This window comes from Acinonyx jubatus, chromosome A1 (assembly GCF_027475565.1).
Source record: "Acinonyx jubatus isolate Ajub_Pintada_27869175 chromosome A1, VMU_Ajub_asm_v1.0, whole genome shotgun sequence".
Taxonomy (NCBI): Eukaryota; Metazoa; Chordata; class Mammalia; order Carnivora; family Felidae; genus Acinonyx; species Acinonyx jubatus.
Window position 1 is genome coordinate 151,666,609 of NC_069380.1, and position 20,774 is coordinate 151,687,382.

A 20,774-nucleotide genomic window follows, 5' to 3' on the forward strand; every position below is an offset into this window, starting at 1 on the left:
ATGCAACAAATTCACTCTTCATGGTAGACATTTCTCTGGATTCTGACATGTGAAGTATGGACTCACCACCACAGTCATGCTATCGAACAGTTCCATCATGCCTCAGATTCCTCATACCACTTCTTTGTAGTTACTCTTCATCTACCCCAAGCCCTAATCTGTCTTCTATTCCTAGGGTTTTGTCTTTTCCAGAATCATAGACTATTACCCAATAACCTTTTGACAGTATTTAATTATTATATTAATAACCCTTAAAATAAATACTAATGCATTTTATTTTCTGCTTATACAGTAATGGCTTAAATTTATTGGGTATTTAATATTTGCTTTGTTCTCTTCTTACTGAGCATTTTATCTGAATAAACTCATTCAATCCTCACTACAGTTCTAATAGGTAAATTCTCTTATTATCCCCATTTAACATATGAAAAAGCTGAAGCACACAGAGGTTAAGGAACGAGTCCAAGGCCATAGAGTAATAAATGGCAGAGTCAGGATTCAAACCCAGGGAGCTTGGTGCTAGACATAAGTTTTTAACCTCTATCTATACCATCTTGTAAATCTTTCAGAATTGGTTTCCGATGTTTGCAACTATGACCTTAAATGACAGAACTGGTGAGTAGAAGGCTCAAACTATACACTCTCATGGATGTTACCATTGGGTTGTAGAGACACACATTACTGAAATAATTCCATCAATGAATCATAATTACAAATGTAGGTAAGTCAAGGAAAGGATCACATTGTTTAGTGTCCATCACAAACAAATCTGATCTAGACTTGGGGATCATGGAAGGGTTCTCTGAGAAAGTGATACTTTAATAGATTTGAGTGAGTTACTAGATCAAGACTGTGTGGGAGCCTGTGGAGCATGTAATTGGAGCCTTCTAGAGGAAGCCTCAGGTACCAAGGTCCTGAAGCAGAGGGCAAGATGGCTGTTCTGACTGGAGCATGGAGGGTGAGGGGATCCCCAATGCTAGCCAAGGTAGGTGATATTAGAAGTAAGCAGGTGGTCAAACCATGTAGGGCCTTATAGGCCACGTCAAATACTGGTGAGGCTTTGTCTCCCTCTAGTTCTAGATAATAATGAAGAGCCTTTACTCACCCATGCAACAAGAATATAAAACAGAGGACAATGTGCATAAAGGACTATGCTTTGTTTTCTCATAGAGCAGGACTCATGGTACGCCCAGCATCCCTTGCATGTTGCCTGGAAGGTATTCCTGGACCACTTGCCTTACCTCAGGAGGTTTCTTGGAATAGATTGGAATTCACTGATGCGTATTGGAGCACTGTGAGGCTGGCTTCCGGTTATTGTTAGGACTGACATGGCTACAGAATTTCTCCAAACCTCATATCTGCAAACTGCAGGGTGTGCAATACCTTGTACTTGGTGTCCTTAAGTGATTGGTAGTATCTCAATAAGCACAAGAGAGTTAGCAAATAGGCCCAATCTCTTCTCTCTGCAGGTTTCACAGACCCAGACTCTAATGAACCATGGCAGCGTCAGAGTGCAGCAGCATTTTACAGATAAGGGCACCTGACACAAAAAGACCAGGTAACTTGGTCAGAGTTGCAAAAATCATTCGAAGAGCCACAACTAATTGTCATGTTTTCTGACCTCCAAACCACTTGACATGTGTTTTGACACATATATTTCCAAAACAGATTGACAAAAATCATTGTTTAAATGGCTTAATTTGATAATGCTGGCTGATGCATTGCTATTTGATAGAAAGTAGATTTAGCTATCCAAGAAACACACAGTTGACTTTCTTCCAGATGCTGCAAGTACATTTTTAGTAAACTAATTTAAAAATCAGTAACAGAAGGCCTATGATGAACATTTTTTTGCTTTTTTTTTTTGTCATTTTACATTTGACTAACCTTTTATAACACCCAAATGTATGGGCATAATAAGTTGGTGCTGAGAGGAAAACTTTATGAACTTCTGAGGACCATAAAGCAGTTAGAAAATAAGTTAATATTCTGAAGTGCATTAATTAATACTTTTGACTACCCTGACCAACTACTCTGAGTTAAGATCCTCAGAGACATATACCCCAATTTTGAATCCAATTAAAATGATCTCCATTACTAAATTAACCCATGTACATTCAGATCTTGATATAAAATGACATAGTCTCAAGACACCAATTAATTAATCAAACATGCAAAAATATGTCAAGAAAATTATTAATCCTTCTATTCTGATGTCAGATCTCAAAGGTCTTCAAACTTCTTGTATATTAGAAGTATTATATACTATGTCAATTCTTCTTCACTTTATTTAAAAGATGACACTGAAAAAACATTTCACCATATGTTTGTTTTAGATGCAGTGAAAAAATGTTCTTTTCGAAACATATGGTGATGTAATTAGGTGTCTCTGAACACAGCAAGGTTGGAAAGAGAAATGTATGAACGAAATTGAAACCATTTGCTGCTTTGGTGTCACCCACCACCTTCCCCACCAACATTAGTATCTTCTCCGAGTTATCATTGTTGTAATAAAGAAAAATTTTAAGCACTTGAAGATGAGGAATGTCTGCTATCACCTACCATGGTTATAGCAGATAGAATTCCAGGACTGCCTCTTCTTCCCTCTCACTGTGCAAAGCTATGTGACTCATGCTGTCAGTACCTCTTGCTGAGGAGTTTTGGCATTAATCCAGCATCATTGACATTTGTGTAATGTTTTGCAGCCGGGAGTCTGCTTTTATCTATGGCTTAGCTACCTTTATGCAGGCTCATGGGATTTATTTCTACTAATGGGAGAGGCCTTGTGTTTCTTTTTCTTCAATAAAAATGTTTGTTTAAAAATATTTCTTCCTTTTCTGAGGTACTCAATGTCTGAAGAAAGAAAAAAGTTTGAAATTGGGCTCTATATGATATAATGATAAGGACATTGGTTATTTGTTATGAAAAATTTAAATAAAAAAATTCATGTAACACAATCTGGGTAACAAAACATCATGGTTTCAGATGGTTTTGGGTGTGAACATGTGTACTGTTTTTTCTTTATTTTTCCATCTCATTAGAATGTACACATGTTTACCAGTGTCTTGAGCAGTAGCATTTGTCACATTTGAAATAAGTTCATGAGTATATTTGAATACTTAACCTTTCATTTTAGGACATCAGTGCCTTATACTTCACTGATAACCAGAGTCTGGATTCTTTTTCTTAATTTTCTTTTTTTATTCTTTAATGTGCCTGACTGGAATGAATAATATGTGTTTATCTTAGGCATATGTTGTTTTCAGCCAAATTCATTGCTAACTGATATGGTAAGTTTCACTAATTTTAAGTCCTATTTTTATATCATTTATAGTGAGTTTTGGTTAACAAGTAAAACTGTCAGCAAACAAATGTGGATTGTGCAGCAATATACATAGGGTATAGATGTTATTGAGAGTGATGACTCATGATTGTTCAATGAATTATTTGCCTTTCTTCTTTGGTGATACTTTCTGTTGGTGAATATTGAGGAAATGAATCATTTTGTCTAGCTCTCTCAGCACAGTGACTTCCTAATAAACTTGTTTTTGTTTTTACCTTGCATCAGGAGAAAAGTACCTCCTGAGGTGAAATTCCATAATGAGCCAAATCTTCTTCCTTAGTGGTTTGCAAACTTTAGCGGATACCGTAATCACCTGGAGGCTTGTTAAAATACAGATGGCTGGGCCTCGTCCCCAGAGTTTTTGGTTCAGTAGGTCCGGAATGGGGCTGCATCATTTGCACATCAAATGAGCTCCCTGGTGATGATAATGTTTTGGCCTGGGAACCACATTTCAAGAACCACTCCTATGGAGCAACTGGAGTGCATGTCCTTTGGTCAATCATCTCTGTGTCCCACTGGAGACAGTGCAGTGTTCTACTGTTTGTTGAGACAGGCTCCAATCAGCTCTAGGTCGTTTCAATTCTATTTTGCCACATAGTTTGGCCACTTACCTTAGTTAACTTGTTCCCTTAACACTGAACTTTTCTTTTAGACCCTCCCACTGCCAACTGGGTCATCAAAGGTCTTTATTCTCTCCATGTGGCATGGTTGGTAAAAAAATGAAAAACAAAAAAACAAAAACATAGCTCCCTTTTCTTTAATATGCCTGAAGACAGGCACCCCGGTCCTTTTCTCTTTATGAGTTTTCAAGTAATCATTTTGGAAAAAAGAGTTCAATGAGATAAATAAACTGGACAATTTTCCAAAGTTTGCAAATTGTCCCAGCAGTAATCTCTGGTATATAACTCCAAACTTCCTTTAAGGTGGTCGCTGGAAGCCTCAGTGAGACTTTTTCTTGGGTTTTGTTCTGAAGGATGGAGCTCAAAAAAGGTAAAATACCCTTCTGATCTAGCCATGTGATGCCTTTCCTTCATGAGACCTCTTCAAGGAGGAGAAATAGTACCTCCTTGATTTAAGTAAAAAATGTAAGTATGTATCTTTGATGACATCTTTGTCTGGGCCTTACTTGAAAATTATTATCCATTTAATATTATGTCTCTGAAGGGTAATCAGTTATTTTGTTCTTTGAAATAATGTAATGAGTGGTAAATATGACTTTAGAGCTAGTCAGATTTGGATTGAGTCTTGGTTTTGTATTTTATTAGCTGTGTGACCTTCCATATATCACATAAACTGGCCGAGCCTTCCATGATATGGAATCATGGCATCTACTTTCTTCCTTGTGCTGATGGGGTCAAAGTCCACTGCTCTTTTCAGAGAAGGCAGAAACTGGAGCAGAGAAAAATGAGCATTTCTTCACTTGTAAATTGGGAATGATAATAGCTACCTTGCATAGATATTTACTTGAGACATACAACTATAACTTTCTTCTAAATAGACAATCTGACAGTCTCAGATTTGGATGAGATCTCAGATGAACCTTCTCTCTGTTACTGCTTCAGCTATTATTTATTGAGTACTTGCTATATGCTGGCCACTGTGCACTCTTTAGTCTACAGCATGTTGACCCTCTGACTAAACACCTATGGGGCAGACTACTCACTACTGTAGACCAGTCTCCAGTACCTTTTCAGATTACTTTTTTTTTTTTAACTTAGAGAGAGAGAGAGAGAGAGAGAGAGAGAGAGAGAGAGAGAAAGAGGCAGAGAGAAAAAGAGAGAGAAAGAGAATCCCAAGCAGACTCTACACTATCAGCGCAAAACCCGATGTGGGGCTTGAACTCATAAACCATGAGATCATCACCTGATCCAAAGTCAAGAGTCAGATGCTTAACTGACTGGCCACCCAGGCACCCCTCAGGTTACTTTAATGGTTAGAAATTTGTTTCATAATTAGTAAAATCTACATCTCTATTAACTTCCACCACTGAACCATTATGTATTAATCTAGAAAGCAACACAAAGCTCATGTTGTCAGTATGTGGCAGTTATTATGAGGTAATTTCTTTAGAAGTTTGAAATAAAATTTATCCTTTAAGAGTTAAAATTTAAGAACAATACAAAAGAGGATATTTCAGATATGTACATAGCCACCTTAAAAGTGTGATTGGTTCCAGGCCTACAAACTGGACTCTGTCCAAGAGGTTGCAAACTCAACAGCTCCAGAGAGCTAGACAGTTAAAAACATACAGACAAAAAAACATCTCAAGTCCTATAAAAGGTGTAAATTTTGTAGCACCATCAATTGAAGTTATTATTTAGCTGGGTGTTGGGTCTAAGTCGCATTGATAGCAGGAGTATACTCTCCTCAGGTAAACTAGATTACATTGTCTATGTAAGAAAATCAGTCCTTGATGATGTTTTGGGTTGAATTGTGTCCCCACAAAGATGTTCAAGTCTTTACCCCCAGTATCCGTGAATGTGACTTGATTTGGAAGTAGAGTCTTTGCAGATGTGATCAAGTTAAGATGGATTACATTGGGCCCTAATCAAATGACCGATGACCTTGTAAGAAGTTGGAAATTAGGACACAGACACAGAACAATGCCATGTGATTATAGAGGCAGAAATCGGAGTGATTTCTAGGAAGACGTAAGAAAGGATCCTTCCCCAGAACTTTTGGAGAGAGCATGGCTATGCTGCTGCCTTAATTTCTTTTAGCCTCCAGAACTGTGAGACAATAAATTTCTGTTGTTTTCAGTCATCTAAGTTTGTGGTAATTTGTCATGGAAACCCTAGGGAACTGATATGCTTGGTGTTGGAGGTGGTGTGTATGCCTTTAGATAATTCAGGAGGAAATGTATTGCAGCTATTATGTATAGAAAGATTGATATGGAATCATGGTATCTACTTTCTTCCTTGTGCTGATGGGGTCAAAGTCCACTGCTCTTTTCAGAGAAGGCAGAAACGGGAGCAGAGAAAAATGAGCATTAAAATCAGGCGGAAACTGGAGGTATCAGAGCTCATGGGGCACAGGAAAGGACAGTAGTGTGGGACTTTTCATATTTGGGGATAGATAGAAATTCTTCAGGAGGGTATTTGAGACCCTGGACCAGAGCGGAGTCCCAAGTTGAGGGTTGGTTGAGAGAGAAAGTATATGATTCAGAGTTAGAAAGCAAGATAATATCCAATTGGGACACGTCTCTAAAAGCTTGTCTTCGTTCCCCTCCCTTAATGTTGTAAGTATACTTTTTTGTTGGATAGAGTATGTCTACTTAGTAAATTTTGAATGCATTTTAGAAAATGTTCTCATTAGTCAATTGCTCAGACCCTCTGTAGAGTTCTATGTGAACTACCAAAAATGGTACCTTTTCCTGAAAACACATGATTTCCATCTGGTCAGATAAATTTCATAATAAATATGCAAATATATTAAATTCACATGAGAGTCAATGTTGTCAGGTTATATGTGGTCACTCTATACGGTGCAATCCATACAATGTGTATAACTGCATTGTGGTTTTACCTGGCATGTTCGGATTACAAGAATATCCAGAAAAGAAAGAGGTTGGTCAGCTTACCTAGCAAACAGAAGAGAGTCACTGAAAAAAACGTTAACATTGTTCATCCAGTCCTTGTTCTGGGGAGTCAGATTTGCGGGTTTATCTGTCCATACTATGCCATGGTCACATCACAACAAGTTACTGTGGCATTGGTTAGCATTTGATTCATACTATAGCTTTTTTATATTGATTACATGCTCACCTGCTAATTGTAATTTGACTTCTATGACTTAGGCTCACTGGGCAGACTGAGTGGCTGGTTCCCTGTGATTGTGGTCTTTTACTAACTGCCTTAAGTTTGCCGTTGGGTACCAATGTTTTGTTACTCTCTTGTTGAAGGGTGGAACTACTCTCTGTCTTTTGACCTGTAGGATTTTGGGGTTGTTGGCAGCATTCATTTCCATGCTGGCTGTTGGACAAGCACTGCTCTCACTTCCTTGTTGTGTGGCCCTCTCTATATGGAAGCTCACAACATGGCCGCTTGCATCTTGGAAGATAGCAAGGGAAAGATTCTCCTATCAGAATGGCCTTAATGGGTTTAAATAATGTGGTCATGTGCATCCCATTATCTTTACCATATTTTATTGGTTAGATGCTTCTAACCAATAGTTACAAGTTACAGGTCCCACCCACACTCAAGAGGAGGAGATTTTACAAGGGTGCGAATACCAAGAAGGAGGGATCACAGGGCATGTTTAGAATGTTTGTGCCAAAATTAAGTATATATCTGCTCAAGTACAGTTTATATTTCCTAGGCTTCCTTGTAGCTAGGGTGGCTCTAAGTTTGGGCCAATGGGAGGAAAGGAGAAATAATGGGTGGAAGTTCTGTAATCTATTTTAATAAGGAATTTTTTTGTCATCCATTCTGCTCTATCTCCCCCTTCCTGCAAGTGACAGTGTAAATATGGTGGTGTTGACTCTGTCAATGAAGATAACCCTAGGAGGTTTCTGGAAGAGGAACAGCATGAAAAGATTGTATCCCTGGATAACCTTTTAAGCAGAGCTACTTTGTCAGCCTTGAAATGCTCATGTCTGGACTGTTAAATGAGAGTGGGTAATCTTCTTTTTCCCCTAATTATGTTTCCAGAGCTTGGCTTAGGGCTCAGTCCACCTGCTTGGTGGGTGTTTGTCATGGTTATTGGCTCTGCCCTTTGGACCTTTGGTTCTGCCCTCCAAGTCATCCTTGTCTTTTTCCCAAAAAGAAATCCTGAGTTTGCAATGAAGCAGCTTTCTCAGCCCGCTTTTTGCATGTAATATAGAGAGTAGTAAAAAGTCCTCTTTTTATTTAATATTTGGTATTTGTCCTTTTTAGTACAGGTTGGCTGTGGTTCCACCAGAATAACTCTTTTAAAAACAATGTGTTTGTGTGTATTTAAGTGTATCACTTGGGGCACCTGGATGGCTCAGTCAGTTAAGCATCTGACTCTTGGTTTTGGCTCAGGTCTTGATCTCCTAGTTCGTGAGTTCAAGACCCACGTCAGGCTCTGCGCTGACAGCTCGGAGCCTGCTTAGGATTCTGTCTCTCCCTCTCTTCCTTCCTCTTCCCTACTCAGTCTCTCTCTCTCTCAAAATAAATAACTAAACATTAAAAAAATAAATGTATCACTTTGTAATCTTATTTCTTCAAGCTAAGCACTTCTCTAACTTGGGCTCAGTATGACACTACTGTGGGATGACCATCCGTAAGATTCTTAAAGGCTTATTATTTTACTGAGAAGATCCTTAAAGAGCTTCTGGTCTGATTGGAAGGTTCTGTGAGGCACTATATTAGATCTTTCTAAAATCCTACCAAATAATTTATCAAGCCTTCAGTTTCATTTTTAGACACTGTTTTTCTGATAGTGCACTAGATTTCATCTCTGCCCCAAAACTATTTTTTTAGGTTTATTTTATTTATTTTTGAGAGAGAGAGAGAGAAAGAGAGAGAGAGCCAGAAAGAGAGAGAGAGACAGACAGAGAGAGAGAATCCCAAGCAGGCTCTGCTCTGTCAGCATGGAGCCTGCAGGCGGGGCTCAATCTCACAAACCACGAGATCATGACCTGAGCTGAAATCAAGAGTCCGGACACTTAAACGACTGAGCCACCCAGGTGTGTGCCGCCCCTGCTTTTATGAAACTATTTTTAATTTTAGAATCATTTGCTGTCTAGATAGGCTGAGAGTATGAAATAGTTTTATTTTCAAGCGTAGCAAGTCTTGGCTCCTCTGTTTAATAGTTCATTCTTTAGCTTATCTTTCTTTGGTATTTTATCATCGGCAGTGAGAAGAAGCCAGGTGGTGATTTTGTTATACTTCCTGAAAATCTCCTTAGCTAGATCTTGGAATTCATTAGGTACATTTCTCATCTTCCACATGACCACAGGCAACAGTGTTGCCATACTTTGGGCCTCTGCTTAACAAGTGAGCCTTTTCTGCTTCCAATGACATTTTTCTTACTTTGCCTGAGCCCTTGCTGACAGCCTTCGTGAAGCCCTCTAGGCTTCCATAATACTTCCGTGGAGGCTCTTTAGGTTTCCACTAACAGTCTTCTCAATGTCATCCCACTTTCTGCTCACAATCTGGTCCTACAGATAATGCTACATGTCTTAGGACTTTATTATGGCGGTGCTCTGCTTCCGGGTATCAGAATCTTTCCTTAATATTTACTGTTCTGAAGCAAACCACTCGAAGCCATAATGGTTTAAAACAACAACGGTCCATTCATTATTACCTGGTGTGGACTGGGCTCAGCCAGGGAGTTCCCACTGGAGATCAGTCTTTTGGTGGCATTCAGATGCTGGCTAAGACTGGGACCTTAGCTCGGGCTATTTTTGTGGTCTTGTTGGAAAATACAATCTGACACAATAGCTGTATCAGAATAGTTTAAATTTTAAATCTTACATAGAAGCCTTCACTGGTTAATTGAAACAAACAAACAAAAAAAGAACTTATTGAAAGTATAGTATGTAAATTATAGTGCTGATGGAATGTCAGGAAAACTAGACTCAGAAAATGTGAACCAAAAGGCCAGTGGAAGGTAATGACGATGTTGTACTGGATGAAGGACGAAGAGGACTAGGATGTAGTCATTAGAGCAACAGAATCTACTTTGCTTCTCAAGTTGAAATATGGAGAATGTGGGAATATGGAATATGGGACTATTGGGAGAATTTGCCTATAATGGGGAGGGCGAGGTGTGTTAGTAACTTAATGATTTCCTCCATGTACACTTTGATTTTGCTTCTCCTTTCATTGTAGTAACCACTCTACTATCTCCCACTGTTAAAAGCTGCTCATCCTTCAAGAGTTGCCTCGAATGCCAATATTCCATATGCTTTTCTGGATTTGCCAATTAGAATTGATTTCTCCCTCTTCTAACTCATACTGCACTTTCCCCCTCTCTTATGAAAATTACTGTACAATGTTTAGCATTAAAAGGTTGTAAACCTACCTTGTCAACCTAACAAGGTATAACTTCTTGAGGGCAATGACTGTGGTTTAGATTTCTATATATCCCCAGAGTATCTCAAAGCAAAATGTGCTCAGACGTATTTGTTGAATGAATAAGGTCGGTACCAAGTTAAAGATTCTGCAAGTAACTTAGTGATAAGTTCTGCGTGAATATTTCCTTTTCATTGCTTTAAAAAGCCAAACAAATAATTCCCTTCCCTTAATGTATCATTAATTAAAAACTTTCAGAAGATAAAACATATGCAGAAGCTTTATCTTATTTAAAAAAAATAGTTTGAGATTAATGATTGGTATTACCTCAGAATATCGAGTAAGATAAAACAGAAAAATCTCTCCAAATAATTTCCTGATCTCTAATTTTAACCAATGACTTAAAGTGATTTTTGTTTTACTCTTAGGTAAATGCTTTCAATGGATTACAAATAGTTTCGCTGTTAAATGAGATCACTTTTTTTTTCCTTAAAATTTTTTTTTAATGTTTTTATTTTTGAGAGAGAGAGACACAGTGTGAGTGGGGGAGGGGCAGAGAGAGAGGGAGACACAGAATCTGAAGTAGGCTCCAGACTCTAAGCTTTCAGCACAGAGCCCAACGTGGGGCTCAGACTCATAAACCATGAAATCATGACCTGAGCTTGATGTCGGATGCTTAACCAACTGAGCCATCCAGGCATGTCTCAGTTTTTTTCTTTATTTACATATGGATGTGTTTGTAATTTTTAGATTGTTATTATGGTTGAGAACCTCTATTTTTACTTTTATACTTTTATTTTAATGTTCTGACAAGACAGAAAAGTGGACATATGCAAAATCAGATTTCAGCCAAGCAAAAGTATATGTACAATGAAAACTTACAAATTTGAAAAAAATATTTAGGGGTGTGGGAGCCAGCCTTCAAGATGGCCCTCATCTTGAAGAAAGTATCGATTTTTACTTTCGATATTCATGACCTTGTGTAGTCCCCTTCTATACTGTGCCGGGTTTGGTTTGTCTGTGATGGACTGTGATGGAAGTGCCAGCATTGTGACTTTTACGGCTAGGTTGTAAAAGACAGTGCCTCTTCTGCCATGTGGTCTCAGATCAGTCACTCTGGACAAATTCAGCTGTCATGTCATGAGGACATTTAAGGAACTTTCTAGAGAGTTCCACGTTGAAAGGACTGATAGCCTCTTGCCAAAAGAGTCAGCGACAACTTACCAATCACCTGAGTGAGCCATCTTGGAAGTGGATCCATCAGCCACAGTCAAACCTTAGGACAAATGCAGTTCTGGCACCTAGATTGTAATCTCATGTGAAACTCTGAGCCATAACTGCCCAGCCATGCCACTCTTAACTTCCTGACCCAAAGATAATAAACTATTATTGTTGTTTTAAGCTATTAAAGTTTGGGGCAATTTGTTGCACAGCAATAGATAAATAATAAGAACAAGTGTTTGTTAAACTTACAATATGCAAACATAAGGCAAGTAACTGTGGTGAGGATAAGGACACATAAAGATTTCTTTAATTGGATAACCACAGAGCTTGCAGTGCAGATATTTTTCCAGTAAGTAGTATAGTTGTCAAGAACTAAGTAGAAAATGTGTTGGACGTAGATTTGGCAAGGAAATTATTGTTTTTTTGCTGTATGATGATTTGAAGATGGGTACCATACTGTACATATGTTCAGCTGTGACAGCTAAAGTTATTTCTCCATTAGAGACTTTTGCAACAGGTTCTACCAATATCCATTAACTATGTAGCCCTATTGATAAAAAGCATATGTCCATTTATAGATCAAAATATTTCAGTAAAAATACCACCTTTGTATTTTTGAAAATTCAACATCATAGCAAATGATGCCTGGGTTCTGTGGCTTTGCTGGATGCCTCTCCATATGGGGAGCTGAGCCTGAATACATGCGGTAATGCATGCATCACCACATACTCACTAATGAAGCAAGGTAAAGAAATAGAAAAGCCTTTCATTCCCTCAACATGCAGCTGGTGTGTGATACCAGATGTAAAATCATTGATGTTCTTGCCAAGTTCTCAGGATCATGGCATGATTTATTTAAACTCAGGCAATCACGAATATGTTGATTTTTTAAAAAAAAATAGTCAAATTCAAGGAGAATGATTAGTAGGTGAAGATGAATATATCTTTTAAAATAAGCTATTGGCTGTATATTAAATATGAAATTCATATTTATATCTTTCATGCCTTCTTTGTAGGTTATTGTGGTTTTCCTCTGAAGAAGGAGTTAATGACTTTACTTTCTAATCCCTCAACTCCTGCAGAATTACTTTGTCATGAGTCACATAAATTCCCTAGAGCTGTTGTTGAAAAAAATCTGTTACTTTGAAACCAATGTTACAGTTGCCTATCCAAAATGGACAGTAAATGGCATGTCTTCTTTGAATAGTGTCAAGCATTTCCTATGATACTTTATAATGTATGATATTAGATTTGAGTATAACAGAGGCTAAGCCGCAAGATTTCTTCCAGAGGGATCGTTGCCACCATCTGCAGTATCAGGACAAGAAACATCACAAGGGTTGGAGATTTTTTTCTTCCCTCAGAAGAACCTTTTTATCTGGAAGTAGAAACTACAGAGAGCGTTCTGGGTGACTTGTCACCATTAGGGGCAGTTGCGATCCAGAACTAACGGAAAAGGGAACTAACTTTTATCAAGTTTCTGCCACGTGCCAGGCACTCCAGTATCTTACTTGATTCTCAAAACAACCTTGTATTTCAGTAGCAAAATTTCCCTTTTTTTCTCACCATACAATCACAGTGGACATGAAAAAAGAAGTCGTGGTAAAATATGCATAACCTGAAAAGTTTCCGTTTTAACTGGTTTTTAAAGGTGCAGTTCAGTGGCATTAACTACAGTCATATTGTTTGCAGCCATCATCACTGCCCAGAACTCCACTGTAAGCATTTGTAATCATGGAGCGCTTCTCATAAATCACTTACACTTTGTAATAGGTGTAACCTTGTTGGAATCTTACACTAACTCGAAAAAGTAGAGACATTTCCCACTTTTATGCATGAGGAATCATAAGCACACGTATGTTAAATAAGGCCTATGGTCGTACATTGGTAGGACTGGTCTTTAAGCCCAGGTCATGTTATTCTAGAAGTTGTCTGTTTAATCCTACCCCACATTGCCTCTATTATGGGAGTGCAGACATAGGACCTTCATGGAGCTCCTTCTATATTAATCGTTCAGAATAAATCACTCTTCAAGAAGGCATGGAGGGAGGGCCAAACGGGGGCCAGGAAAGTGTTTCCCAGCACAGAGCAACACTGCTAGCCCAAGAGGTCCTTTGCAAAAGTCAGAAAAAGGTAAATCTTCCTCCAGGAAGTTTTCAATTAAAAAGCTTTCTGAGAGAAAATTTTCCATAAAAAACACAAAAATTTATAATTGTGATGTGGGTGACACATCCTGGAGTTGTGCAGTATATATAACTGTCATAACTGTATGTGGCAACTCTGTCCCCTACTACCCTGTTATGGGCTGAATCATGTCCCTGTAAAATTCATACTTTGAAATCCCAACTCCCAATTCCTCAGAGTATAATGGTATTTAGAAAGAAGGTTTCTAGGGGCCCCTGGGTGGCTTAGTCGGTTGAGCGTTCAACTTCGGCTCAGGTTATGATCTTGCGGTTCGTGAGTTGGAGCCCTGTGTCAGGCTCTGTGCTGACAGCTCAGAGCCTGGAGCCTGCTTCAGATTCTGTGTCTCCCTCTCTTTCTTCCCCTTCCCCGCTCATAGTCTGTCTTTCTCTGTCTCTCAAAAATGAATAAACGTTAAAAAAATTTAAAAAAAAAGGAAGGTTTCTAAAGAAGTGATTGAGTTAAAATGAAGGTGTTTGGGTGGGGCCCTAATCCACCCCAAGTGTCCTCACAAAAAGAGACAGTGACATGAGGGGTGGCAGGCACAGGAGGAAAACCATGTGAAGAGGCAGCAAAAAATCAGCCATTTCTGTAAGCTAATGAGAGAGGCCTCAGAGGAAACCAATCCTGCCAGCACCTTGATCTTGGACATCCAGCATTCTGGAACTATGAGAAGAAAAATTCTGTTTAAGGTGCCCCGTCTGTGGCATTTTGCTATGACAGCTCTGGCAAACTAATGTGCACCTCTGACATTTTCATCTTACAAAGTTAAAGCATTCATACAGATAGTCTATGATGGGCATTCAGGATGATGGGCAACACACACACACACACACACACACACACACACACACACACGGCAAGAGTGAGAGGTAGGGAAGGAGGGGAGGGAAGGAGAGAGGTATGAGAGAAACCTCCTTACATGGTCTAAAACTCTCAGCATCTTAACAGCTTGATGCTTCTAATTCCACACCCTGTACTCTTCACCTGGTACTGGACCACCTCTCCTTTGTAGCATCAGTTACATTATTATGACATATTTTCATGAAATCATTTGAATAATCTTTTCCCACTGTGTTCTGTGCTCTGTGAGAAGAGATCTTCCTTCTGCCCTCACTATCTACATTATGAATGTCTCATAGTAAGTAACCGATAAGTATTTGTTGGGTGAATGAATGGAGGAAGGAAGGAGGGAGTGTATGCCTGATCTTGTGAATGTTTTCAGTCAGATTATTACCTGATTAACAGTGATACATACATCCAAGAAAAATGAAAGTATAATAATTATGCAGAATAACAATATATTTTTCCAGTTAAAATGACTAAAGTGTACCCAGAAGTAAAACATGGGTTCATTAGAGTACTTTGCTTAAAGGATTTATTTTTATTTGATGACATACAAACCTGAAGTCTGGACCATTTTCTGTCATTAGAAGTCCCATGCCTTTTCTTAACGTGCCAGGTTCAATACGCCAGCCAAATTCTAGCAATTATGCGTTTCCTTCATAGAATTCCCGAAGAGCATGGATTCAGAAGATAATTTTTTTCTTTCCCCTGTTGGCTGGTATGGCCATTTATTAAAATCACCAGTGTGTAATGCAGCTAGTGGAAAATACCAGCTTGGGCCACAGCCATAGTTATGTTCTTTGGATCAACAAACCACCACAAGTTAGTGAGACAATTATTTGATATAGGAGAGTTTGAACTCAAGGGTAGAGTGGCTTGATAGTTAAAATGATTAAGAATAAAAAAGAGGGGAAACTTGAAATTACTATACAACCCCTTTAACTGGTATTTTCAAACTCCTATTTATTCATGTTCCAGTACTAAGAATTTTACATGTATTATATCACTTATTTCAATTTTTACCTAACCCTGTAAAGTTGGTACAATTATTGGCCCACTTTTTTAGAGGAAGTAACTAACTCTGGCTGAGTGAGCTTAAGCAATTTGGTCAAGGTGACCCAGCTATCACTACAATCCAGACTTTTCTTTCTTTGTGTACTGGTTACAAAAATACTGCATTTATTATAATGTATAAAATAAAGTGCTAAGAACAAAATAAAAAAAAACAATAACCGCAAAGCCAGAAACAACCACGACTGACATTTTGGTGAGTGTCTTTCTAGTGTTTATTTTCCATGATTGGATGGGTCTTGTAAAATGGTATAATATTTTATATAGTATTTTGTAATTGGCTTCTAATTTTTATATATTATTTTATAGAGCAGATTTATACAGCAACACTTTTAGTGATTATATACTATTCTGATTTATTAATAGTTATAGTATATTTAATCATTTTTTACTTTTTAACATTTATAGTTATTTTGATATTAAAAATTGTAATTAAAGCTTATACACAAAATTTTTACATGCATGATTATTTATTTTGGCTATATTTCTAGAACTAGAATTAATGCTTTAAAGGTAAAATATTCATTTTTTATATTAGTTGTAAAAAATTTCTGTAATAGGATATAAATTGTCAGAATTTATAATTAGATATAATTTATATTGTCTAAGTTCTCTCTCTCTGTTTTTTTTATTTGTTTATTTTGAGAGGCAGAGAGCACAAGCAGGGGAGTGGCAAAGAGATGGAGGGAAAGAGAATCCCAAGCAGGCTGTGCACTGTCAGCACAGAGCCCAATGTGGAGCTGGACTTGGGGTTCAATTTGTAGCACAAACTCACGACTATGAGATCATGACCTGAGCTAAGATGAAGAGTGGGAGACTTAACCAACTTAACCAATTTAGCCACCCAGGCGCCCCTCTCTTAAGTTCTACGGAAAAGATAGTTTTTTCTGAATTCATGGACGGCCGTGTCGGCGGCTTCAGCGGTTTCTTCTTCTTCTTCTTCTTCTTCTTCTTCTTCTTCTTCTTCTTCTTCTTCTTCTTCTTCTTCTTCTTCTCTTTTACTTTATTTTGAGAGAGAGAGAGAGTGCGACAGGGGGAGGTGCAGAGAGATAGGGAGGGAAAGAATCCTAAGCAGTTTCCACACTGTCAGTGCAGAGCTGGATGCGGAGCTTGATCTCAGGAAGTAACCTTGAGATCATGACCTGAGCTGAAATCAAGAGTCAGACGTTTAACTGACTGAGCCATCCAGGTGCTCCTGAATTCCTGGGCTTCTTAAGGAAAAATTCCAATTTTCTCTTTGTTTACTTACTCACCTTGCATGGACAGTGTCTTCCCTAAGATCTAGGGAGTTCCCTAAGAACTTGAACTAGGCTAAAGAACTCTGATTCTGTGGTGGGGATCCAAGGTGCAAGTAAACTTGGCACACATGGGAAATGGTTGCAAAAAAGCAAGATGAGGCTAGACTGAAGATAGACAAAGTAAAGGTTCTGTTCTATTGTAAACAGAAGGATAATCATTTTGGTTTTTTCCTTTCTATTATTTATTATTCTATAGTCTTAAAGTCACTTTTTTTTTGAATTTTTGGGAAATGAAATTTCTTTGCTAACCAAAACGCTTTCTGTAAGGAAAGAGGTTATTATTTCTGTACACTTTTTGGTAGTGCATTATAGTAAATATTTGTGAACAGTTTTTTGCTTGGAATGAAAATTATCTTTGGTAGAAACTATCAACTGAAATATTACCCTGCTTGATTTATTTGACCTGATTATTGGTCCTTAAAACAATATTAACCCCAGATGATATCTGTGTTTATTACTACTATTGCACATCAATTGTTTTGTTGATTTGGGGTGTGCAGTTTTAACAAAGCTTTTTTTTTTTAGAATGATAGTTTAGTGTGGGCTCTATCTCAATATCTCAGACTATAAATTGCACAGACAGCACCTTTTCCATGGAAACAAATGGAGTTTTAGTTTAAAAAGCATTTAAAATATACATCCTTGCTTCTCAGATCAGATCTTTTGAGTCAGAATATCTGAATAAGCATCACAGGTAGTTCCATGGCACTCTAAAGCTTGAAAAGCACTATTTGAAAACAATACATGGAGCAATCATTTTGTTTCTGCATTTGTTCACATACAATAGCTCCTGAACCCTCTGTCTGTGAGGGGCAGTATGCCATTCACTGAGGAATATAAGAAGACAAGCAAGACATGATTCTTCCTTTCAAGGGCAGATAGCCTAGTAGGGAAAGTGAGATCCTTGAATAAAAATAATAATGATGGTATGAAGCAATATGTTTTGCTGTAAAATGAAGGCAGCAGGAAAAACTTCTGTTGGGGGATCTGTGGGAAGGTGAAGTGAGACTTAACAGGGATGGAAGACATCTGAGCTGACACCAAAACAAGTGTGTGTGTGTGTGTGTGTGTGTGTGTGTGGTTGGAATGTGCTGGGGCTGGGAGACTGTATTACAGGAGAAGGCAATGGCGGTGGGGCGTCAGGGCAGGAGAGTGTGGTAGGGAACAGAATTATAGCCAGCATGGCTGGTGCCCAGGAAGTTAGGAGAAAGTAAGACTGAAAGGCAGTTCAGGGTGCATTTGGAAGTAGCTTGGAGTTTCTGTACAGCAGACAAGGGGGGATCTGGAATACTTTTTTCAAGAAAGTAAGTTTGATTCTTTATTTTGAGAGACAGAGAGCTGAGGGGAAGAGAGACAGGGAGAGAGAGAGAGAATCCCAAGCAGGCTCCACACTGTCAGCAGGGAGCCTGTTAAGGGGCTGGAACCAATGAATCATGAGATCATAACTGAGCCGAAATCAAAAGTCAGATGCCTAACTGACTAAACCCCCCAGGAGTCCCCGGAATATTTGTGATAAGAATAGTGACCCAATCAAGGCAGAGCTCAAATTCAAAGCTGAAGCCACCTGCTGGATAGAATGTTTGGAAGAGTCAGGGAGTCAGGTGTGAGGTCAAAACTAAATTAGAGTTGAAGCAATGGGAAAAGAAAGCAGCAGAAAGTTGCAAAAAAGTGCCGAAGAGAAAAACAGACCCAAGTTAGTGTTTAATTAGATATGGTGGGGGTGGGTGAGGAATGAGGCAGGATGACTCATGTTTGGAGCCTGAGAGAACAAGTGTACCCTTAACAAACAAGGAAGTCAGCAGAAACTGGTTCTCGGGGAAATTTAATTTTAGAAATTTTAAGTATGAGGTGCTTTCAGGGTATCCAAATTTAATCCCTTTGTTGGATCCTTTGTTGCAGGGGATAGCAGGCAAGTCTGTTCCATTACCAGAGAGTCCTACTATTACCCAGTTGCTTACTTCACTTTTTCCAGTGGGTTCTTTCCCCTCACCCCCAGGCTTCTCTAACTTCTTCCAGCGTGAGCATTGTCAGGTCTTTTCTATACGTTGTTAGATTCAAAAGACTGAAGAATCTGTGAGACAAGTAAACAGTTTTCCTTGTTAATTTTGATTATTTCTCCTACTAAAATGACAGTGGGTCACGACGGCAGCCCATAACAATTCTTTTCACTAGGTTGTACCAAAGATGCCTTCCATGCTAGCAGTAAAGCCATGGAGGAAGGACAGAATGAATTGGGGAGAAAGAATATCCCATCTTATCACCCAATACACCTCTACAGTTACATAAGTGGTCAGGGTTAGAAAGGGATTGATAGTTTGGAAATTATTTGCATGGAATTGAGTGGGAAAGCAGTGAGGTAGTTGATTTTCTGAGTGTATGCTTTAGCAAGTTTTGTTTTACAATGCATATTTTGTTGGTGGCTGACTGCGTCTTCTGAAATGGATCATACTGTACTAGGGCACAGTGAGTCATTCTACATTGTTTTCCTCAGTTCTACTCTGCATTTGTCCCTCATCAACTTCCTCTTATCTCTACAGTGTTTCTGTCTAAGCATTTCTCCTGTCTCTGCTAAGGTCAGAGGACAGGAAAATAGACTAAAATCACCATTGCATCAACAAGGGGTTTCTGGAGTACCTTGTTTGCGCTCACAATCATTCTAGGTGTTTCAGTCATATCATATGAGTGACTGAAAATAGGTAAAAAAAAAAAGGTTGACTTTTATATGACAATTATTAAAAGTTTGAATGAGTTATTGAGAGAGGTCATATATTCTAAATGTGGCAGAAATGGTTAAGTTGCATGCTCCCTGTTAGTAATGGAACACAAGCTCTTTGAGATTCTTGAGATAATATGGATATATTTTCTGTTTTTTTATTTTTAATTTTTTTAACGTTTATTTATTTTTGAGACAGAGAGAGACAGAGCATGAACAGGGGAGAGGGAGACACAGAATCTGAAACAGGCTCCAGGCTCTGAGCGGTCAGCACAGAGCCTGACGCGGGGCTCGAACTCACGGACCGTGAGGTCATGACCTGAGCCGAAGTCGGACGCTCAACTGACCAAGCCACCCAGGTGCCCCAATATGGATATATTTTCAATTAAAGTTTTGCTGACAATGGGTTGATTATTTTTATTTTTTTTTACACTTGTGTAAGAGAACCCTGTGTCATTATGCTTGTGACTGTTTTTATATATGATTACATTATATGTGCCACATCCTCCATATTGGCTTGTATGTTAGCTAATGAAAGAAGAAATTCCATTCTTTCACTTCAAGCTTTTTTCAGTCATTGTAGTAATAAATTATATATTTTAATCAATTCTGAATCATATTCTTTAAATGAAAATGATAATTTTCTTTCTGTATACAGTAGATATTATGGAAATGACAAAACTTTTTTATTTGCATTAAGAGAAAGGGAATAGTATCCTAATTCAGCAGGAGGTATTTTTGTTTTGCATAACTAAGACATTTCCAATTTAAAAGAATAGTGGTAGGTTAAGGTTCAGGGAGGTTAGAGAAAGACTGATGTAATGTATCTTCTCTTTTTCTGCAGATTTCTATGAGTTAGACCAAAAGCAGACTTCTACAGGATCTTTGGGTTCAGGGGAGGGTAATTTGAGGCAAATCTGCTTTACAGTGTCCCAGTCCCTTTGACTGGGGCCTGAGCCCTTGAGCGCAGAGTTCTTGCCTGCCTTCCCCTAACACTGTTCCCTGTGAAAGCCCTAACCTTGGCCCCTGCTGTTTTCCTTGGTGGCTCTGATGGAAGGAGCGGAAGCACCTTGTATGTGCTGGGCCTGGAGGATATATTTTGGGGCAGTGTTTTTTCT

At 38.5% G+C, this 20,774-nt stretch overlaps 1 long non-coding RNA gene across 14 annotated transcripts in view; it reads left to right on the plus strand.

Annotated features, from left to right (window-relative positions):
• Nucleotides 1-20,774, plus strand: part of LOC106968797 (uncharacterized) — a 231,146-nt gene that overhangs the window by 53,145 nt on the left and 157,227 nt on the right. For 9 of the 14 annotated variants that reach the window (XR_008299657.1, XR_008299658.1, XR_008299649.1 and 6 more), the window contains 2 exons: nucleotides 570-615; nucleotides 1,171-1,558. The exons of 2 other annotated variants lie outside the window; for them this stretch is intronic. This is a non-coding gene — a long non-coding RNA (uncharacterized LOC106968797). The remainder of the gene's footprint in view (nucleotides 1-569; nucleotides 616-1,170; nucleotides 1,559-20,774) is intronic. 3 more of the 14 variants (XR_008299661.1, XR_008299665.1, XR_008299679.1) reach the window with 3 other exon arrangements.